Source organism: Melospiza melodia, chromosome 10 (assembly GCF_035770615.1).
Source record: "Melospiza melodia melodia isolate bMelMel2 chromosome 10, bMelMel2.pri, whole genome shotgun sequence".
Lineage (NCBI taxonomy): Eukaryota > Metazoa > Chordata > Aves > Passeriformes > Passerellidae > Melospiza > Melospiza melodia.
The window spans coordinates 16672113-16696164 of NC_086203.1; the positions used below are offsets into that span (position 1 = coordinate 16672113).

At 45.5% G+C, this 24052-nt stretch overlaps 1 long non-coding RNA gene across 1 annotated transcript in view; it reads right to left on the bottom strand.

Moving 5' to 3' along the window:
• LOC134422313 (uncharacterized) overlaps positions 1–24052 on the bottom strand; it is a 98121-nt gene that overhangs the window by 58746 nt on the left and 15323 nt on the right. Inside the window, exons 2-3 of the long non-coding RNA XR_010028777.1 lie at positions 19497–19616; positions 18120–18227 (exon numbers count right to left, since the gene is read on the bottom strand). This is a non-coding gene — a long non-coding RNA (uncharacterized LOC134422313). The remainder of the gene's footprint in view (positions 1–18119; positions 18228–19496; positions 19617–24052) is intronic.

Sequence of the window (24052 nt, forward strand, 5' to 3'; positions counted from 1 at the left end):
ACTGAATGGACACCACTGTTTGTGGAGGTGGTACTGGCCAGCACAGGGCAGCTGAAGAGAGGATTTATTTCTGCTCATTCTTAGCCCCTTTTGTAACTGCTGGGCCATGTTTTCCTCCCACATGCTCAGGTAAGGAAGCTAAAAGGAAACTGTTTGTGACAAAATGAATGTTTATGAATTCTACAAAGGAATTATCCAAACTTCCCCTCTCTTCCTGCTCAAACTCAGTGACAGCATACACTGCAGTCGAGATGGCCAGGATACAGAGTATCATCACACCATTTCAGATAGCTCCAACCCATACAGTAACACATACCTCTTCTGAAGGCTTCGGGCATCTGCCCATACAGAGCAACATCTCCCCACTTCAGGAGGCTGCAGGGCTCTGCCCTTTATCAGCCCAACTTTTATCCCCTCCTGTTGATGCACTGCACCTGTGTGCCCTCTGCTCCCTTTGGTGGTTGGTCAGTGCCCCTGGGCAGTCCATGTCTCATTACCTTTAATGCTGCTCACCTGCTGCTCACAGCTGCAGCCCATTGGGGATGAGGCTGGGCCAGCCCCACTCCCAACTACCACAAAATCTGTACCTGCAAATCTTCCTGGGAGGAATTTTGGACAAGTCATTGAGTTGGTTGGGCTTTTTTAGCAAATTTACACCTGAAGCATCCTGCAGGAAAAGGTGATTTCAGTTCTGAGATGCAAAATATCATTTAACTGCTTTGCTTTAACCCTCATACGCACAAGGGACACCAGAATACTGCACAATCAACATCCAAACAGTTTTGTAGGAACAACAGAGCCTCAGAAGGGGCACGAATTTGTGACACTGACAGCATTTTTACTCAAGCCTGCTTTACACATGGAACCTCTGTCAAGTTTCATTCCTTGCAAACAGCAGGATATGCCAGTGTAAACTGTTTGCTGAGGAGGTAAGAGTCTCCATTCAAGGAGCTGTAACTGCTGGGAAGCTGAAAAAAGTGATTTCTGTTGAAGTCCTGTTTCTCCTCCAGCACTTGTTCCATCCAGATAATTTAGCTCTGCGGCACTAAAAAGATATCCAAAAATCAGGGTGAGGAGCACCCAGGTTGATGAGTAGTCAGCTTTGGGGGTGGGCAGCTGGGAGCTGATTAAATGAAGATTAAGAACAGGTTCATCCTCTTGGACATTCCCTTGTCATGCATTGACCAACCAAGCACAACTGGCCTTGGAAACCAGGGAGTGAAAGGATAAAGGCAGGGCCAGCTGCAGCCTCTGGACATGGGAAACTGATCTGAGCCATCTACACAAAAGTTGTATCCACTGGCTGGTGAATAATGGACCCTGTACCACCAGAGCAGCACCAGCTGCTCTGGTACCAAACCACACTGGTGGTTTCTGTGTCTTGGACCATGGAGCAAACAAGGGACAGACCCACTCAGCTACACTCTTTTGCCAGGTGCATCTCAGAAATTGTCACAAATTTACACCAATTTCATCAAAGCCCCTGAAAATTCCAAACTTCTGCAATTATCGGAAGTTCATTTCATTAAAAAAACTCCATGCATATTTTACAGGGTACAAGTGAGAATGCTCCTTCCCATATGGCAGGAGGGGGTTTTCCAATGCACAAACTATTCCTAGGAAGTTATAAAGCCAAATACAGATTTCCTGGAAGAAAATGTACAGCTCAAAATTAGTATGTGCAGAACAGCCCCCACATAAACACACATTATTGAGCACTGCAGGCAGCAAACTTCTCCAGGGAGCTGGAGCCCTCATGGCCAAAACAGTTGTCCAGCTCTGCTGCTTTCAACCAGGGCAACTTTGACAAGCATTTGTCTCCTTTTCTTCATCAGTTAAAAGCTGTTTGGGACTGGGTTGAATCAGACAGATTAGGAGGTGAAATTGCTACATCTGCTCTTGGAGGCAGCCAAGCCAGAAGTCAAAGGCTTCTGGCCCCATGGCTGGATTTTATTAAAGCACTAAAAGGTACAAACAGGACACGATAACTCCAAATAGAGAAAAGGCAGACATGTCACATGAGGCAAATCAAGTTAAAAGCTCAAAAGCAAAATCTCTCTGCCTGTGTCTAATGCCTCCTGGGATGAATTTTGCTCTCCAGTTTATTCCAACAGCTTTTGGTGAGCTCCTAAGCAACACAAACCCCACAGTCTTTTCATCTGTCCTCTGCAGCTTTGTGGCCAATCTGCACCCCACAGCCAAGAGGCTTTCCAGTGTCTGGGAGGCTGCAGGTACATATTTTGGCTCCCACACTCCTGCCTGGTGCCCCACTCTCTGAGGCAGCCCAGCATTTGCTGACATTCCTGGGAGAGCAGCCTAGGGCTCAGTGCAGCCAGGAGTGTGCTTTCATCCCAGATCCACCACCTTCAGTGAAGGGCTCAGCTCCCTCCCATTCTGGGAAATTTGGAGGACAAAAGGGATGTAGGATGGGACAGGGCTTTCAGCTGTGATCCACAGCTGGGCTCCAGGATTGCAGCACCAAGGTTTGACCCATTGTCCTACACAACTTGAGGAAGCTCCCAACTTAGTCAGCAAGGGATCCTGGGGTACAGCCTGCCAGGAATTCCCCAAGGAGATTTCTCAGAGGGCTGATTCACTGAGGTCTAATCCAGCTATGGGAACACAACAGCTTCAGCAATCTCCCAGTTTAACATTTTGGGAGGAGGAGGCATCTTGGAACAGGCCAGAACTGTTCTTGTTTTAGAAGGTTTGGGTACCTTATGTGCCTTTTCTGCTGCTGCCAACCAGTTTGGATTTTTTTGTCAATTACCAGGAAACACAAAATTACAATAAAACTCACTGCAGTTTGCAAGGAAAATACTGAAAATCAAAATCTTGAAACAATCTTACATCATGAGAAAACTTCCTCTTCACTCTAAATCCATCCCTCTGATCCAAAATGGGGATGAGACTGCATGAACATTTGTAACTCCCAGAGAGACTGACTCTTTCCAGCAAAGTCTACAGTCATGGGCTGAAACATGTAATGACAGAAGACAGGACGAAGGATATGAAAGAAAGGAAACAAGGCTCTGAATTTTCTAAGCAGTTGTTTATGTTAGTAAAGTCCAAATTCAATTGGACTGCTCACAGACCAGAATTTTGAGACACTGGGTCAGAGTCTAGTCAAAGATTTTATCTTTTTGAGTAATTTGCTGGTGGCACGTGTTAGAACAAGGGAACAGCCTCAGGGCTACTCTAACTTCATGTGGTCACTGTGGTCTGGACTGAGGGATTAGGACAACACAAAACCAGGCTTCACCCCAAAGGAGGCAGTGTTCAAGGAGAAGCAATTCCAGTCTGCATCATCACCAGGAGGAACAAAGGTGAAACAGCCTCTCCCCACACTCCTCTCTGCAGGGCAGATAAAGCCAGCCTTAAAAATTCCCACAGAAGGTTTAATGGCCTTATTACACTGGAAATTCTGGCTTTTGTGGCTACAGTTTCCAAACAGGTCCAGCCTTCACCACCAGCAGCTGATTTCCTAAGGACTTCAGTGCCCTGCATAGCAAAAAATAGCAATGAGGCTGCTGTAGGAAGAGAAGGAAAGTGGAAGGGGAGAGACCACTGAGCAGCTCAACTTTTTCCAAGTTATAATGAGGGTAAAACTCAGAAAGGGAGCACGAAGCACGAATCAACACAGATGGAAAAAAGGATATTTCTGCCATTGTGATCTCTGGCAAAATCCTGTTTCTCTGCCACAGATTTCTTGTATGCTCCAGGCAAGCAGTTATTATTATTTTGCCTCTGTGCAGTCTCAGCCCAGTGAGACAGGAGCATAACTACATTATTTGTGGAGGAGACAGTCTCCATCCCAGTGCAAACCAGCCTGTGGCATTGCAAGGGAGCAGGCACCACAACATCCCTCCCATCCAGTGTCATCCTGCAGAAACCATCCCACTGATTTCTGACCCACTGCACATTTTTCCCATCCAGCAGAACTGTTGATTAGGAAAGTAAATGTGGATAGCCTAGGTGGATGGTAACTTCACACCAGGTTGTTGTAAAGACACAGGAAAATAAATACATCAACAGAAGGTACAAGTGGAACATGATCCTTCAGTTTGATGGTTATCTAGAGCTACCTGCACTAGGTAGGTCTTTCCAGGGACATCGTGCCCTTTCTGGCCCATAACTGTCATACACACTGATTCTCCTTCATGCTGCTAGCACAGGCATTTCAGAGACACACAGCCTTGCTGTGGAATTGTGTGCCTGCCCACAAGTGGCAATTCTGTCTACTAGTGTGAATAATTTCAACTCCCAAGGAAGCAGAGGAAAAATAACTCTTGTCCCTTTCTCAGAACTGGTGAGGGAAGCACGTCCAAGTATGCCAGCTAAGGAATTACCCCAAAACATTTCTGTGAGGCTTGAAGGAAATGTGTACTAGAGACTTGCTTGTAAGAAGAAAATATACATGGAAAGTTCTGTGTTTAGAGCAATGAGGTTGGTTGAGTCGTGCCAATCCCCTAAAACTAAAGCTCTGCTTACTTCTAGCATATTTTCTCCCTTTCTATGGCCAAAAAAATTTAAAAACAAAAAAAAGGGTTGGCAAGCTATGGAAAAGTCCCCAGACAATGAGGGTCAAGGGGAGGTATTTGTCAGCAAGGACACCAAAACAACTTGAGCTTCTATTTGTTTGCTTGTTTTAAACAGGTTAGTTCTGCATAAGATCAGTAAATAAAAAACCTACATCCACCACACCATAAATTGCAATAAGCTAATTAAGTCATAATATTTGTGATTCAGTATACACCATGCAAAGGGAAACATTAATGAATTTTGCATAACAAGCAAGCAAAGAACATTACTTGTCAGATAGCCTCAGAAATTCATTAAACAGTCCTTTAAGAGAAGTGGCTCAAGTGCAGAGCTCTAAAATGATAACAAAACCTATTAAGGAGCCTGTTTAATTAAGCACATACTTGCTGGCACATCTGACACTTATACAAGGTGTTTGTGCTAAGACAAATAAAGTCTTTCTTTTGCTGTACAGCCAAGGAGATGGCAGACAAGTCTATTCTTAAAACACAAAGATAACTGTGACTAAGCAGCCAAATACCACACTGTGGAAAAATCTATACAGGCACTAAGGGAATTGTAGATCTTTTCTGTAAAGGCCTAGATGAGCTTTGTGTGTGCTCTGGAATAGCTGAGTGACACAGTTTGACTCAGAGTCATGCCACAGATATCTGTGACATCCCAGAGGAGGGTGGAAACAGCTGATGCTGAGCTGCTCAGGTTTAAGAGGCTGCTCTTGAGGAACACATAAAACAGCAGCAAACCCAAGGGGTGGGGTGGGCCAAGGAGGGAGCTCCCTGCACCCATGCAGAAAGGACTGAGAAGCAGGGAGACTTTGTGCCTCCCTAGGGCACGATATAGCCCTGCTCTGCATCTTCATTTTCTCTCCTGATTGTGTTGCATGAGCTGCAACGCACTGAACCCTGTGCAATATGCAGGATTTATCATTTTAACTGACGTGCTAAGGGTGGCTCTTACACAGATCTGTTACACAGTGATGCCTGTGAGGAACAAACTGCCTGGCAGCACAGAACACCCATCGCTCACTCCCTCAGAGCCACCACAGGGACAGAACTCTAAATACGTTCCAGTCAAACCACCCACGTGCTCCACATGCTCTGTAAAAAAAAAAAAAAAAACACACCAATAAGAAAATACCATTTTATACTCTTCACCAGAAACGTTTCTCTTCCTCTCCTGTCCTTGTCCTGCTGCTTCTCTTTGCTGTTGATCATTCTGTACAGTACACACATCTTAGTTTATTACAAGCTATTACTTAATCATCATCTCACCGGTACTTTGGGGAAGTTTTATTGCAAATGACCTACCAACACTCAAGTCTATACAATTTTCTCAGAATACACTGTAATTTATTCTTGAAACAAGGCAGTTGAGCCAGCAGACCCAGGAACTTCAATTAAAATCAGTCTGATTGCACCTCCTGCCCATGGGCACAACGAGTAATCATCTGTCAGCTAAATCAACTTGTGCTGGAGACAGTCCTTTTATTTGCTTGTTTGGAAGCAGTGAACTTGGTTTAATCCCTGTACATTCACTTAAGATTTGGACTTGATGATCCTTGTCCCTTCTATCTCAGAACATTCTGGGAATTTTCTGAACTTCCCTCATGCTGCTGAGCTTCCTAGCCAACACCTTTGGCTGCAGGGTTTCCACACAGGTTTAACAGAGCTCAGTGCTATAAGCAGGTTCCAGTAACAGCCTGTGCTTCTCTCCTGCTTGGCCCTGTTCTAGTTCTTCTGGATTTTAGTACATGAGTCTGGGACTCTTCAGTATGCCATTCCCCTACTGACCTGGGCACCATCCTCTACCCTCCCAGTTTCTTTGAAGGCAGCACTTTACTGAGAGAGGACCAGAAGCTACCTGGGAAAACAATTCATTTTCCTTCCTCAAAACTTTCTCACAGGACAGGTTTTCCCAGCTCTCAATTCCTGCATTTTGAAAATGCACTCCAACTCCCTTACAGCTTACCCAGATGACACCTGTGTCTCCAGTTTTTCCCAGTCCTACAGACCTGTGCATCCTCCAAGCAAACAGCTCCATCAATAACTCACAGGTTGGGAGTCAGCCACTAGTGCTGTGTTTGGGCAGGAGCTTGCACAGCATTCCCATGTGGTCTGTCTCTCCAGCATCCAACACTGCTCTCTTCAAGCCTACCTACATGACCTGACCTTGTAGAGTTTCCTGAAGCACTTCAAACAAAAGCATGGTCAGAGAAGGTCTGATTTCCCATTAACCTGGGGAGGCACTCAGGAACAAAAGGCCAGGAACAGACCTATTACTCAATCAACTTGGGCAAGAAGTCAAAAGGCAAGCACCAAAGTGGAATTGCACTTGAGGAAGGACTGAGAACTGGAGGGGATGGAAGAACTCTTTCCCCATATCTCTTTCACTCTCAATCACCTTTAACTCAGGAGCTCTCAGGGCTTTGCTGCTTCCAAACAGCACCCAGGACAACACCATGTGCCCTAAGGCACATCTCAATGCATTACTAACAAAGTTCTCAGCAAAAAAACTCTTGAGAGGTGCCTTTACAGCCTTTAGGGGCACACACAGCCCCACAGATTCAAACTGTTTAATGTTTATCAGTCTGAGACTTAAAAAAAAAAATAGTAGAAACTTATCAGATGCATGAGAAGCGAGGCATGTCCTCCCTTTTTTCCCCTCTCATGCTTGCTAAGTGGCCAAGCTTCCCTAAGAAAAGAAACTGCAAATCTATCCCGGCAGGACAGCTCTAACTTAACTTCAGAGAGCTTCCTCCCCTGCTCCCCAAGCCCCCATCAGAGGTAAGGATCCCACCTGCCAGGGCAGTCAGGGTATCCCTGCCTGGCACAGACCAGGCAACCCACGGCGGCCCTTCTTGCACCAGGTGGCCAAGGCCACAAAATCATCTGTCTATTTGCCAGGCTTTATTTCAAGCGCTGCTTCATCACCAATTCTGTGTTTTCCTGCATCGGAGCAACACAAGAAACAAAGAGGAGGGCGGAAAGTCTGAATGCAGCAGTGCTGACAGAACCACTGCATTTCAAAAGCCTTTACAAATGGTTATTTACAGCCCTAAGGGCTCCAAGGACCCTATTTGTAAGCATTTCAGACAACCCTATTTAGACATACCTGGATCTAGGGTCACCACGAAGAACAGCAGGGAAACCTGATCCTCCCTGTCATTCCTGAAAGTATGCATGGCATGCTTTTCTCTCCTGGCATTTACAGCCAAGAGAGAGATGCTGGTAGCAAATCCCTGGCCATGAAAGGTGTCTGCTCAGGGTTTTACAAAGCATCCATGGCTTGTCCCCTTCTTTCTGGCTGCTGGGCTGGCAAAGCCAGGTGTAGTCATTGCTTGGGCTCACACCTTCTAAGCCATCTGCTGTCACTGCTGCTTCCTGATCTCTGTTGTGAAAGGAAGGCACATTTCTGTGCAGTGGCTTTTAAAACTAGAGCGCAGGTGCAGCCTGAAAACTACCCCAGGCTGACCCCTCTCAACTAAAGGGTAACATTTTTACAATAGCAACAGTAGCTGGCAAGAAGAAAAGTCCAGATTAGATTAGTTTAAGAGTTTAAGGAAACCTATTTTCCAGACATCAGCTGCCATCTTCCTTGAATACAATACCTGAAAGGGCTCCCACAGGGATTCTGGTCTTCATCTCAGTAGTCTTCTTATCAGGCAAGTCATCAAAAAGTCCTGAAAGTCCAGAGGATTCCGGAGTAATAGTTCACTGCATTATCAGAACTCTCCATCTCTGCATCACATACTGATGCAAGGTTAATTGAATAATGAAAGCAATTCAAATTGCCCACAGCTTGTTCCTATCTCTGCTTTCAATTTCCTCCCGATTGAGGCTGATTGAGGAATGTCTCACCTGTCTCCTGGTGCCAAACTTAAGGCCAGGAAGGAATTTTCCCTGGAAGACATTGTCCAGGAGAGCTGCTACACTCTTCCCTCTCCAGTGTTCAAGTGCTGAGCTTTCCAGGACAGTGGCATGGATTTTACCTCCAGCACTCCCAACCATGAGTGCTCTGCATTTCTCTTGCTCTCCTTTGTGTTGCAGAATTGCCCTTTCAGACTTTTTTGATCTAAAGATTTTAAGGTAACTGAAGTGCTTTGTGAGATGAAGCATTTTTCTCCCCTTTCCACCAGTTTCACTGAGAGAACAAGTCCATCAAAGTGACTTTAGAGTGCAAGCCCCTGCTCAGCAGAGCTTGCAAAACACATTTTGGAAACCAAAATTCACAAGTTCTGTGCTTTTCACCACTTGAATCACAGAGGAAGAAAAAAAAATATCATTCACCTACTGATGACTCAGGGACAGAAAAGTGGCTCTGCATGGAGGATGTTTTCCAGAGCCAGTCCCAAGCTCACAGAAGTTATATTTTAATCTACCTTTTCCCCGAAACTCTCTTAACATAATTCAATAGTACAATTATCTCTGAGTGTGTTATCATGAGCAATACACTCAGTGATGCTTTTTGGTAATTTGAGGTATATTTATAAATTTTGAGCTCTTGCACAGTTTTAGGGCTAGACAGTCTTCATATGACAAAGAAAAATCAAGCAATTAGCTTCTCTGGTTTTGGAGCTAGAGGTAGTGTGACATGCCATGCAGAAACATCTTTTGCAGTTAACACCTCCTGTCATCTAGAAGCCCAGTTCTGGCAAAAATGCAATTGTCATTTTCAATTTAACAGTCAGCATTACAATAAAAATTACTTCCTAGCACATTCATTGAGTAAAAAACAACAAAATGTCACTCCAGAACTTGTGCACTTGTGTGTTTCTAATTAATTCTGACAACGCTGGTTGGGCTTCAAAGGTGCAAATCTGTTTGGTTCTCAGAGCAAGGAATTCTGGCAAAGACACTACAACTGAGGCCAGGATCAGGTACTGGTAATTCCACTGTTCACATAGACCTAGGCTGGTTTGTCTGGGGTCTGGGCGAGAAACAGGGGCCTCAGGTGCTTTTGAGGGCACAGACGCCAATGGAAAAATCTCAGAACAGAGGGAAAAGGTGATACACAGAAGAGAGATAGAGATGAAAGGTGATACACAGAAGCAAAACCATTCTGATAAAAGCTACAGGGAAAAAAAAAACTGACCTGAACAATTTGCATTCCAAAGAATACAGCTTTAAGAGATGAAAACCACATCTCACTTCCCAAAACTCTTGATGAAAAGTAAACAAACACAGTGAAAAAAACGCAGGGGGAATTTTGACACGGCATCATTCTTATCAAAGCCTGGTACATAGATAAGACTGCTTTGGTCTTTCACAATAACCAAATCACAATCTTTCCCTATAAAGCCTCAGAAACATGGTTTCTTGCCAGTGATAAGTCTCATCCTTATTTGTACCTTTCTGACTCTGTTTTCCATGCCCCCACAATGGTGTTTCACTGGGAAAATACTCCACAGGTTGCTGAAGAATAGTGTCTCCCCATGACCAAAGCATCAACCATAATCCTCAAGATATTTTTCCCATTTTCTCCACACTAAAACTTCAGTCCATTTATCTCTTCTTGTTTAATGAAACACAGTCAATCAAAGCTCCCTCTCTTCCTCTTGTGGGTGATGGTTTGTGAATCTGATTTCCATTTCAATTGTTCCCCTGAACTTACACAGCTGCCAAAAGGGAGCATTTCAATCTACTCAGCCCTTCAGCAGGTACAAATTTCTTGTGGGACAGAGGGAAATGAAGGATTAAAAGGTCTATTAGTACATCTTGTTCAGCAGCACAAGATGTGGTGGGTAGTTCTTCCTCACCAGGAAGGACCAGAGAAATCAATTACTATGAAACAGTCTGTATTTTACAAGTGTTTTCTCCTGTCATGACACCATGGACAGCCCAGGCTGTAGGAACAAGTCTTGACAGCGAAGTTCTGCAGTGCCTGAAGAGCTGGAAATACTTTCCCAACACCAGGACAACTCCAGTGCCTTCCCTGCATTAGAAATCCAGCCGTAGGTAAACTAAGAATAATTTTAGGATCTTATTTAGAATCAGGGCAGGGATATGTTACTTTAAATTTGACTTAGGCAGAATAATGACAGTAATAACACAGACAATATTTAAGATCTCTGAAGGAAGAAATTGCTAGACAAACTGAAAGAAAAAAGCAAACTAAGAGCAGGAACATATTCTGGTTTAACAATAATTAAGTCACACAACAACCATTATCTGGGTGAATTCACAAGGGATCGCAAGAACATTTTCTTCAGCTTTGATTCCAATTGTTCACATCTCCCCATTTTCAGATGTCTAGTTTAATCCAGCCCTGAATTTCAAGCAACACAACAGCTCTCTTCTGTTACTGTGTGGAAAAAAATTTTTTCTGTAACAATAAGATCCTTCGTCCCTGATTTGTCTCCAGAATAGCTGGAAAAGCTTCAAAGGAACCCTGTTTGAATTATTACTTTGACAAGGACCTAGTTGTAGGCTCTGTGTGTAGAATACTTGTAGGACCCATGCAGAACACCCAATAAATCATCTCTGGCTACAGCCGGGCTGCTGGGTCACCAAATCCCTTCATTTGGGAAGGGCAGGGGCTCCCAGGGACAACAGTTGTCCCACTTTACCCTTCAGTGACAAATGGGGATCTCCAAAACATCACAGACATCTCCCAGCCATCCCCAGAGCACCCTTATACTCCACCCTCTGAAGTACATAGCATGTGTGGGAGGATTTTGCTATAAACCTCTGAAGGCTGGCAACAGCTTGCAGCCTTCAATATCTGCAATCATAGGCCAATTTAGGAACCTATCAGAAAAGAGGGGAAAAAGGTTTTATGTTCCATCAGCTTGAGATGAGCTCAGCAAGGAAAAAGAAGGGAGCAGGAGGGATCAGCACAACCAAGTGCTGAATTACAAATACACACCATGGGTGAGTTTCTTGCATTGCAAGCCCCATGCAGTGGGAGCCCTCTGGGAGGGCCAGTTCTCCCTCTACAGCTCTCTCCATCTCCATTTAGCCACCACACTCAGCTAAATGCCTCCACACTTCCCAGCCCGTTGGGAGGAATCCCAGGGCTGTGTCTGAGCACCAATGAGTGGGAGTGCCTCTCAAAGGAAACCTCAGCTCCCTCCCTTCAGACCTGCCCTAGGGCAGGAGGTATCCTTTGCATAGCTGGGCCTGGCCTCCCATGGGAGAAGGCTGCAGCAATTCTGCTTACACATTTTACAGCCTTATCAGTGAGGAGGCTTCGCTTTCACAGGTGGCTTCTTGCCAAGGCACATCCCCTCCTCAGGGGCTGCTGCCCACCCTGTCCCTCCTTACAACCCCTCCTTCATCAGCATTTTCTGCCCTCCCTTCTCACAAAACTTAGTTATCTAACCTGAGCATTTTTCTTCCCTTAGTCTGGTTCTTGCTCTCAGAGGAGTCATTTCCCCCTGTCTGTTGATGATTGTTATTATTTCTGCTCTGTAAATGCATCTATCATGATCTTTTCTTGCAAGGTGTGAGCAGTCACAAGTTCCTCATATTTTTCAGGGAACCTGTTTAGCAAGGATTCTGCAAAAGAATGGTTTCTCTTCTTGTCCTGGAAGGCTGCAAGTGCCACAGTACAGGGCAGCTTGCTGATTGCAGCAGAAAACACTAGAAATATTAGCAGCTTAAAAAGCAAACGAGAAATAAACCCCTAAATCCCCAAACATCCTTTCCTCAGGCTGGACAGAAGCTCCTGCCTGGCCAGCCTGCTGAGTTGAGAAACAGATCACATCCCATGGCTGGAATGCTAATTAATTTTGCATCTAATGAGCTGGTGATAACACATTTACCACACTGGAGATGTGAAGGGAGGCACAGCTTTGATACACAGTGTCACCTTCCCCAGTGGGTAGACAGGATATCCCCAAGGCATCCCCAAGGCCACATGCTCTTGTTGTGTTGTGCTGGTAGTTGAGGAAGTGTTTCACACCAAGATGAATCTTTCCAAAGAATCAGCTCTCCGTAGAGACCTCTCAAGGGTCAGGGATCAGGAAGGGCTGGCAGTTCCCTACAGGATGAAGAGTCAAGGATAAGTCAGTCAGCAGGGCAGGGCTCCCCCATCCTACAGGACATAAGTGAGACCAGCAGCCAAGTCTGGGGAGGGCAGCCAGGGCCAACTCAGAGCCCAGACCATTTGTGGTGTGGAGATAGGTCAAGGCAGGAGCTCAAAGTGCAGGTCAGTCAGCTCCAGTGACAGTAGCCAAGGTTGGACACAGTCTAGTGGTCACCAGGCAGGTCTGATGCCAAAGTGGGAGGTCAGTCCATGGATCAGGGTCCCAGTGTAAGGCCCTGTATGGAGTGCTACATCTACAGCACAGCTCAGGGAGCAAGGGAAAGCCATGGACTGAGTTTCAGTAGAGCCCCTGAACCCATGGGCATGGCAGTGTCTGGAGGCCTATGAGAGGCTCATCGGGCTCATTACACTTAGGGCCCTAACACTTCATCTCCACAGCCCTGGCCAGTATCACAGCCAGACACTGAGAGAGATGCCAGCACATCCCATGACATCCCAGCACCTGTGTTCATTCCAGGTAGCCCAGAGCTTGCAGATGGATTTTGCCACTGTCCCCTCTGAGTGCAAACTCCACCGCCTTCACAATAGGCATAAATGCCCCTTGATCTTCTCCCTCAGAGTAAGAGGGATGATATTCCATATTACAGAGCAGCCTGTGTCTGAGGCATCTCAAGAAGGTGAAGCAATAAGCAGGAACTGATTTTCCTCCCCACATGCTGATGTGCCTTGGGGCAAGGAAAAGCAGCTGCAGGAGCAGCAGGGCACCTCCCAGCCCATCAGTACGGAGGCAAAGACAAACAGAGATGCAGGAAGTGATTATGCCTTCCGATAACAGAGCTGCAAAGCTGAGTAAGCAATTGGTGATTTGAGCTGGTGCTAAGCGTGGGGCTTTCATTACAGACAAACAACCTAAACCCAAACAACACAACGGTGGCAGTTGTTGATATCAGTGAGGAAAGTTAAATAACCTGCCCCAATGGATACTACAAAAGTGGAACATATGGGATAAGGGCGACAGTAGCATTAGAGGCTGGAAATTGGCCGAGACACAAGTGGAGCACACACACAGACACCCTCATCATTCAAGAGGAGACGTTCAGAGTTCCAGGAGCATCATGGAATGCTCCCTTCTGGGTGACATTTAACTCTGTCTTCAGACACCAGACAAGAACACACTCTGCAATAACTGGAGATGTCTAATAATCCAAACCAGAAAAAGCTTTCCATTCTGTTGCTGAGCTGTATCCTTGCCATGGTACTCTCTGACCCTGGGTCAGAACATACAAGCTTACAATCAGAAAGATTTAATGAAAAGCATGCAACAGCCAGAGATCCTGCTGCCAGGGGAGGAGGGGAAGAGAGAGCAAGAGAGGAAAAATACATCAAATGGCTTATAAAGAAAGAAGCATGTGCACTTCCCAGCAGCGGATGCAGTCTTTTAAGCCATCCCACTTGGGGGAGCTTCCCCTAACTCTGAGACTTGCTTGAAGGCAAAAGATAAACACATCATGGGGCCAATATAAGGGTGTGCAGCTGCACAAGTCTCTTAGAAGGTCCCTTTTGTATTGCCTTGGCTTGCTCTTCAAGCTCAGAGGGAAGGTGAAGTTGAAGTCACCTGCTCTCTGATTCCCTGTGTACGCACTTGAGCTATCGCAAAGGGAGCAGCAGGTTCTGCCAGGGACAAGATTTATGCACTTAGTCCTTTTGAAGTGAAAAATAAAGGAAAAAGTCCGGCTTTCAGAAAAGCAGCTCTGGGAATATGCATTTCCCCAAAACAAGCTCCATGTAGACATGACATTTAACAGTCCTCAAAAATCCCTCTGAGGAGTTGTCAGACTTGCTCATAGCAATATGTGGGAAGTAGAGAGTCTGGCTTCCCATTCTGAGGAAACCAACAGCCAGCACTGCTCCTTTGGGCTGGTTGTGCTCAAGAGCGACTGGGACAGAGATGTTCCCACACCTTCCAACAGAGAGCTTCTTTTTCATCACTAGCTCCTACCCCATCCCAGCACAACTCTTACCCAACTCTCTCAATCCACCTATCCACTTACAGGCAGCTGAAATTTTTCAAACAGATACAGCTTCCCAAAGATTATGTTTCCAAAGTCCTACTGTAGTGCCTTCCCCTACACCTCCCCTCTGCCTTCTGGCCCCTCTTGTGCCTTACTCTTCCCAAGAAGTCCCCATTCCTCAGGGGATACTTCCCTGAGCAGGCAAAGGCCTTCCCATTTACTGCTTATGCGGTCAGGGAGGGCATTAAGGAAATAACTGAGACAACAGATAATTTAGGAATAGCCTGGAAACAATTTCTAAGGAGATCAGTCATCCTTGGGACTCCTTCCTAGGAAGCTCTGGTTGTGCTGATGCTTCTTTTGCAGGACTAAATACATTAACAATATTGTCTCCAGGCTTAAGTGTCTCAGAACTCCTACAGCAGCCACATGAGTCCACAGCAAGGATCCACCTACCACCACAATATAAACTATGGAGAGACACCTAGGAAAGAGGAAGAATAAATCAAAAATACATGGTACTTCCCTTCTCAAACACAAATTATTTCCTTAACCTTCAACTATTTTCAGCTGAAGAGATTTTTTTTCAGCCCTAGAGGGTTGGTCTATTCTGTGATCCCTAACAATCTTGGTTTCAAACACTATTGTCTTCCTTTGAACACAAGAATACAGCTTGCACCCACAACACCCTCTGATGAGAAGTTCTCTGTGTCTCCTACCTGGTACATCCAGAACCTGCTCCCACCATTTGTTTGAAATCTGCCCACATTTGTTGGCCTCCAATTCTTGCAAGGGAAAAGGTAGGAATAGGCAGTCCCTACCCATTTGCTTCATGCACCTCCAGACTTTGTTGGTCTCTGTTACATTCCCCCTCAAATCATCCCTTTTCTAGACTGAAGTATCCCAGAGTGCTTTATTGCTTCTTTTATGGGAGTTTCCATGTCTGGACTCAGAAGGTCACACACAGCAGATGGGACAGGATATGGTGCTTTCCCACTTTTGGAGTACCCTGTTCTTCAGAAATTAATTTGACTTGTGCTTTCACAAGGCTTTTACAGAAAAGAAAGAAAACATGGACAAACATTCCTTTTTTATACTCACTTTTCCTTCATTTGAAATCAAAGGCAATGCTTTAAAAGCAAAACAATTTCTCTTCTAAAAGCACAAAAATCCCCTTCTCAGAAGAGCCAAACAAAAGATCATGACTCAGACATGGAGCTTTAACTTCCTCATCCTGTGATCCAAACCTTTGACCTCCAACATTCTCTGAGTCTCTGAGGGCATCATAGGTCTGCCTGATCTCCAGTTTGTTGGATTGATCTCAGAGATCCATGGCACTTCTCAAACACATTTTGGTCAATTCAACAGCACTCAGAAGCAGCACCTTGGAACTGGAAAATTTGACCTTCCAATTGTGGTTTTCTTTTATACATAAGATATTTGGGTGAGTAGGGAGGGCAGGGTAATGACTGGTGGAGAAGGTGCTGTGTTTAAAGAATACAGCCATCAAAACCTCTCTGGCTGTCCATGGACTTCAGGGACCACTCTCCTCCAGGGCAGGCCAGAGGGATTTCCTGGCTGATATCAGGTAAGGAAAGATTTCTGCTGAATAGCTGCACGTTAAGATGTATTTTATAACCCCCTGGTTAGCCCAGAGGAATTCACTGGCTGTCAGAGGATCAACACGTCCACAGTGCTGGGATGCCTTGGTATTAAGTTACAGCTTTGGCATCACCCTTAAGTTCAGCAAGTCAAAGGAAATTGTTGCAGGTTGTTTCATTTACTGAGCATCAAACAGGCAATAAGATTACAGACATGCAAAATCAAATTTTTAAAAACTACAAATGAACATTTAGAAGGTGTCTCAGATTTTTTAAGGATTCAGCAAACAAAATGCTGATTAGTTTAATACAGTCCTTCACAGCAAGGGTTTTTTTTTGTGGTACAAGTTGTTTCAAGAGATCCAGCCTTCCTCTCACAGCCCATGGGCATTCCAGGATCACAAGGATTAAAAACCACTAATTTCCCAAATCTCAGGTCAAATCAAGAAAGAGCTTTGGACCTTCCAAAGTCACTAGATCAGCCTGTTCTACATCCTTCAGAAACATCCATGCCCCCTGCAGTTCTCCCAGGCCCAGGCTGTGAATGCAGCAAGGTTCCTACTGCTTAGGGCCTTGCTGAGCTCAGGGTTAATTCTGACCACGACCATTCTCTCCCACCTCGTAGAACAGCTCCCAGTGGGTGCTCTTGCTTCCAGCAAGAGTCAAATGATTCCCCAGCTCTTACATTCCCAGACTGGTCTGGAGACAAATTCACACAGCCAAGGCTGAAAATCAGTGAGGAAGTTCTCCAGATGAAAGTCTATGCAACCAAAAGGAAATCACATAATGCTTTATGATGGCATTGGGAACTTTATTTAAAAAAACATAAACAAACAAAAGGAGCAGCAGTGGAAGGAGAAGTTTCTGGCCATATTACCACCAGAAGAAATGCTCAGCAAACCGTGACCTCAGCATGAAGCCTTTTCAAAGACCAATCCCTGTTTCATAATGAGCATGAACCACCACTCCACATTATACAGAGGTAGCAAGGCATTTAACCTATTGTAATCTTGATTGCCATCCACCAGCTCAGAGCAATGTGTTAGGAAAGCACCATCAAGGAGAAGGAAATAGGGATTGCTGCAGAATAGCAATATTTACATTAAAGAATACTGAGCACCCTTAAAATTACAATTCTTACATTTTTATATGTAAAGAAGGGCAGCAGGAATAATCATATTGGTCTCCTGCATAAAAATGTTCTTAGACTTCATTTGATGTCCCAAACTACTTCTAGCTGAGATAACAAGACATGGATTCTTCAGAGGCTTGAAGAGACAGAACCACCACTGTATCCCTTGGTAATTGGTGCCAATAATTATTTAATTGTTGCTATTTAGTCACTGTTAAAAACCACGTACCTTCTTTTACTAGCTCACATTTATCTAAGTTGAATTTCTAGCTGCTGGTTCACATTATGCTTTCATCTGTTTTTCATCCACACACAGGCATTGCTTTACCAATGAAATTCACCCCTGCATTTTAAGCTGACAAAGCAAATGACATTCAACAGTTTTGGCCAGAAAGGAAAGGATCCTGCACCATGCTTCATGTGAAAGTCTGCCACTGAATTCAGACAACAAAGATGAAAGGAGACATCTGCCCTGTAGTTAAGGCTTGCTTAAAGCAGTAAGGACAAGCATCACCCCCCCAGATGTTTCTGGAGCTTTCTGAAGGGGTGGCCTGAAGCAGCCAGTCAGCAAGGCTGGTAGCAGTTGACTGCTTTTAGCATTGCTGTTGAATTACTGCCATCATCAACTAAAGTTATGAGTATATGGGAGTCCAATAAAAGACACCAAGTGCCATCAAAGTTGCAGAGAAAGTTTTGTAACTATTCCCTAAGGGGAGACACGTGGGCAGGGGTGAGGACATGAACCCCTCAGCAGCTCTGCAGGATGTGGCTGTGCTGCCATCCACCACCCTGACCCTGCTGCTGTTACTGCTGTGCTTGAGAAACAATAGCAGATTTACCCTTTACCTCAGAATCTGGGTCAAGCTTCAACAGTGGCTGACTTCTCCAGCTGAAAGGTCTCCTGTCCTGTGACACAGGCTCTCTGGAGGCACAGCACAGCCAGCTGCAACCAAACTGTAAATGGAGAATTTTGAGAATATAAGTTAGAGTCCCATGGGTCTGGCAAGGGCCTAGAGAGGGAGAATAGGAGACTTCAGCTCTCTCTATGAGCTGTGGTACAACCATCCATCTCCAGGACAGTGATGCTGTTCACAATCACAGTGGGGAAAAAATATTTGTAACAGCAATGCTCAAAACAGTCTGTCCCCCCCACCCAGGAATGACACAATGGAGGAAGCAGCTGGTGCAGCCAAGCAGCACCAACTGGCATTATCTTAACACTCTGGGCTGTAAATTGTGTCAGAGCTCTTTTCTGTGCTGTTCAGTCATTCCCTTCATGAGGGCATGAGTGCCTGGGGCAGGGGAGCACAGATAACCCTAGCCAGGACCTGCCCAGAAGACCCCTGCAGCTCCATCCCAGATCTCTGAAGCAGCAGATCCTTGGACACCAGCAATGGATTGCTAAGGTCTTAAAATAGCTGCCAGGCTTTGCTCTTCCAGTCATAGCCCTGACACAAGCCACGTGGGCAAGATGAGTCTTGGCAAAGAGGGCAAGTCTGAGTGCTGAGATTAGGAATTTCCCCACTCTGGGCCAGTGGAGAAACAAAGAGCAAAGGGGAACCAGCCTGCTACATTTAACTGCGTGGTTAGACCAAACAAATCTATTTTCCTTATGTCTGCTGTCAAGATGTGGAGGATTTTTTCCATAAAAGAACTGACAGTGAGATATGCATGTGAGATACAGGGAGCAGGTCTCTCTTTTTCACTGTGCTGACTAGTTTCTCCCAAATGACATTTTTTATGTTTAATTCCATGTACTTCTTAGTGTAAGAGAGGCTCCAGACAGGACTGATGCTTGGACAGCTGGGAGTCACCCCCACAGCCCAGAGCCAGGACAAAGACAGTCCTCCAGGTAGACTGTTCATCACAGCCTAGGAAAATTCCTGTTTTCCCTTGTGCCTGAGGCATGTGCACACACACACCACATCCCAGATCCAGCTGCAAAGCAAACCTGCTCTAGCTTGGAGTTAGCAGGCACAGGAAAAAGGCTGAAACCTGACTCCAAACCTCTAGTACTGATTGGGCCCAAGTGTTCTCCTTTCCATGTCTTGAGACTTTCTCTCCCCCCTCTCCCACATGCACCCCTTCAGTCACTGGATCACCAAGATGAATTCACCAACTAAGCACCCCATGTTTCCCAGCCTAGCAGGATGGAAAACCTGTCTGACAGCTGAAGTTCCTGCTAGAAGCATGATGAGGTGCTAAGAAAATAACTGTGCTTACAGATTCTTTGGGCTGAAACAGCTGCTTTTGTAGCTGGACGGGTTTTTGGCTGGCAGTCAGCTCTCCCTACAAGGCATCTCCACAAGACACTCCATTTACTTCCTGTTCCCTGGCAAGTCCCTGCAGGAAAGCAAAGAAACTGGGATTAAACATATATGACAGACTCAGCCAAGACACACAATCTGAATTCCCAGACAAAGTGCAAGACAAATATAAGCATCACAGAGGAACAAACGTAATATGGGCTTAAGTCTTGCATGAGCCCTCTGTAAATGTGATCTAACAGCAGGCTGCACCTTCCAGCCTGGCAGATTCCACAAATGCAAGAACTCACAAAGAGAGACACAAGGAATCAGGGATTTAGAAAGAGACCTTAGGGATTCACCACAAACTTAAAGGACATAGAACCCCTACACCCAAATGGTGGTTGGTGCACTGACATAAAATGAAGGGGTTCTCTGAGTCCCAACCCAGTTCTGCAATTGGAGCTGCACAGCTCCAGGCTGTGGAAGGGAAGGATTGGGAAGGGAAGAAATTAGAAACAAAAATCTTGCCTGAACTCTTGTCTCCCTGTCTGTCTGGGACAGGCACCCAGTGGCCTGTAACACTATAAGAGTACCTGATGTCTGAGACATTATCAGTGTACCTCCAGTTGTACTACAGACATGTCAACACCAGGGTAAAGAAGGAATAAAGGAGTGAAGCAACACTGCCCAGCCACAGCCAATCTTTTATTCTTAGTTTTCCCAAAATAGTTCTCTGTGGTCTCAGCATAAATTTCCTTCATAACATTAACAAACCCAAGGGCTGCCTTCCACCCATGAAGGACTTAACATCATACCTACTAGCAAAACTCAAGTGTGAGAACCTTGAGTATTTAAGTTGAATGTGGTTCTTGACAGGTTTCTGCTCTGCTCAGGAGGAGCCTGAGACTTGAGGTACCGAGCAGACACTCCATGTCCTGCTCCCCACAGGGGAAATCCCACTGAATCCAGCAGCATTGTCAGCCCAGCAGGAAGCATAAATCTCACAGGAAAGGCTATTCTAGTGATGTTTCCAGGAAGGTTTTCCAGATCAGAGACATTTTGGGATCAAAGCCAAGGCTGAGCTGGCCAGCACCTCCAAGATGGCAGCTAAGTGGAAAATCTCCACAGTGGTAGAAAGAATAAAGGGTAGACACTTTTTATGAAGTTTCAATTACTCCTGAAAGCAATGGGAAATTTTTTTCTCTCCCTAAAATGTTACATTTGTTTTGGCAGTGGGGAAAAAGAATCCCCTCCCCATCATGCAGACATATTTCCGTACTTCTGAAGTGAAAGAACAGAAAAAGGAAAAAAAAATCTGCCACCAGAGTAATGATTTTTAACAAGTATTTTTAGTAGTCACCATGAATAGGGAATATCAAAAGCAGCCAAGTCTGCTTGATACTGTTGACACCTTTTCAGGAAGCAACCATCAGGGCCACAAGGACATTTTCTGTCATGCTGGCAGGGGGGCAGTGAGCTGCACACAGCAGCTCAACAAACTCCATTCAAGGGCTTTGTTGAGCTGGGGTCTAAGCAAGGAAATGCTAAAGGAAGCCTGGAGCCAGAGCACTTCCCATGAGACAGTGAATCAAGACCTTCCCCCTCCTGTGAGTCAGTGTCACAGAGGCTTCTGGCTGGCTGGAGCTGCAGCCATGGCACTGCAGCAGACTGGCCCCTCCAGACACACGGAGACAGGACAGAAGCAGGACAGGAGACCTGCTGGGGAGGGCCCATGTTGCAGCTGCTTCTGTTCCAAAGCCTGGCGAGCATCAGTCATGCTGAGAAGATATCAAGGGGGTAGCCGGCACCACTGCTTCATGCACAAAAGTGGAAGAGAATAAGAAAGAACAGCTCAGGAGACTCAGAGGAAAGTCAAGGGATGAGAAACACACAGGTCACAAAAAACACATGCAAAGTGCACAAAAACCATGCAATTACCTGCTGCAGAAATGACAGCAGGATCGCCTCATTTCACAGATCCCTTGAGAAAAAGCAGCCTTTCTGCCACTCCATCCTGCTTCAGAGGCTTTCTTTCATGCCTCTCCTTAGCCTCCTGATTGATCCTCTCCATCCAGCTCTCCTCCATCTATGAGCAGAGCAGGGACACTACTGAAGAGCAAAACAGCTGACGTGTTTTTGAGAAGCCTACATTCCTCTCTAGTCACCAAAACAGCCCAAAACCAGCAAGAAATGGTGACTTCATGACAGAAAACAAGAGCAGGGAGAAAGGAGGATGGTTTACAAAGGCAGCCAAATATTAGAAAGTAAAGTCATTGCATTCACATATAACACAAAGCCTCCGGTTCAGTGTGACCACATCAGAGCCTGTGAGGATTACTAACAGCCTCTGCATGGGTTTGCTGCCCACACCCATTCAGCAAAGGGTACCCACAGCTAAGAGAACACGTGTCTTCCTCTTGCTTACTTATTTGGAGCTCTTGTTTGGAAACTCAGACTCAGAAAACTAAGAGCAGCAATTTCCAAATACTTCTTAGGTGGTTATTCACACACTTGCAATATTCCATAAGCATTTGTCATTGCTGATTATCTTAACAAGCACTGTTTGCAAAGCAGAGGTGAAGAAATGGTGCAGGGCCAAGCAGTTCCCATCCCATCTTAAAGCAGGCCTCACTTTTGTGTAGGATGGCTGAAGCACATGGACAGCCTCTTCCTAAAAGGTTCCAAGGACAGACACCATAAGCTCTCCTCTGATTGACAATCTACGTCTTGCTTCATAACCCTCAACTACCTAACAAAGACTTCCCTCTCCAAAGTTTCATATTGTATCAGATATAACAGCCTGCCTAAAAGAGGGAGAGGTGATGAAACATCAGAAGGAAAAAAAGCATGAGTGCAAGGAAACCCTGCAATTTCAATCCACCTCATGCAGTCAGCCTGAAGAACAAGAGGTGAAACGCCAGCTCTGGTGAGAACCACAGGAGTCTGGCAAACAATTTAAGAGCTGCTTAAGGTACTGTGCTGAGGAGGTGCTGCAATCTCCACCCCAGGATGGAGAGAGCAAAAACTGAATTTAAAAATCCACTGAAAGTGAAATGGTGAAGGGCTGTGAGTTTTCATCAATTCCCACTGCAGGGTCTCCTTCTGTGAGTAGCCCTCCAACAAAGGAGACACTCCTTGTTTTCCTCTTTCACTCCAGGAGTTTCTCTCCAGCTGTGAGCTACTCACTGCTAATGTGCTTTCTCCTGAGCATCTCACCAGCAGCAAGTAGTGCTGCATGGGTCATGCTGGAAAGCGTGGTCTCCACTTCTTCTGTCACCAGGGAGAGTCCTGTAAATTGCAAAAGTTCAGGGATGCCAGGTCCCTGAACAAAGGGAAGAAGAGGCACCAGGACTGAGTAAGTCAGAGTGACTGGCTTAATGTAATAGCTGCCCAAAGGGCCAGTCTCAATTCCACTGTTACTCTGTCCTCTGCTGATGTTTCCAGCACTGGAGATGCCTACATGAGCCAAATTCAGTTCACTGAACTGACCAAAAATTAACACTACAAAAAAACATTGCAGCAATGATGGGCTCAGTCCTGGTCTGGCTGCATCCACCCAGTGCATGTGAGACTATTGCAATGAGTGCCCAAAAGAGTTATTTTGAGCTGAAGGAGCACTGAACACTTACTCTCTTGAGAAACTCATTTTGTGCATGCTGAACAGACTTTGTGTAGGCTGGGCTTACGTGCCACTAGCCCTCCAAAAAGCCATGGGACACTCGATAATTCTGTGCAGCTTTTCCCAACTTTCCACTTATGTATTTTAACATATTTTTCCTTTTGATTTAGAACAATCTCTTCCTACCTGTGCATGCCTCACACAAGAAGATCCCATCTCTGATGGGAGGGCTTTGCACATCATGGCAAACAGCAGCAAAGCCCTGCCCTCCACTGAAAAGTCCATCTCTACATACAAGTGGTCACTCCAACCTCACTGCTGGGTGAAGATGTTTCTTCCTCCCACAAGAGATAAGCTACAGGACCTGTACAAGTCACACTCCCTGCAAGGCAAAGCAGCAGCAGGTAAGGCCAGTAGACACTCCTTACAAGGAAATGGAACATTCCCTCACTTACGCACGAGAACAACCATCGTCACCCTAAAGGGTGAGGGGAGAGACAGGACTGTGAGCAGCACAAGGAGATTACACAGAAAACCAAGAAATGTGTGGATTCATTGTATTGTTCAGGCTTGAGTTCTTAGGAAAGATTTCTTTCCCTGGTCTTCGGCAGCTTGAAACATCCTTCAGATGACAGCAGCACTTCCAAACCCTTACAGCACTTGGGGGGAGCTGGCAGAACAAGTCCTGGCCACTTCCAACCAGGCACCTCTGGCTTCTCAGCTGCCACACTGTCTGTCCCATCTGACCACAAGAGAGCTGGGTAATTCATTTAGTTTTACAGAAAACTGTAATTTCACAGGGAAACATATGAAACTCTGCAAATTCCCAAATAATTCTGGCAATGAAAAGTCTGATGGTTGGAAACCCTCAACTATTTTGAAGAAGCCATTTTAAACCACACTTGATTTCA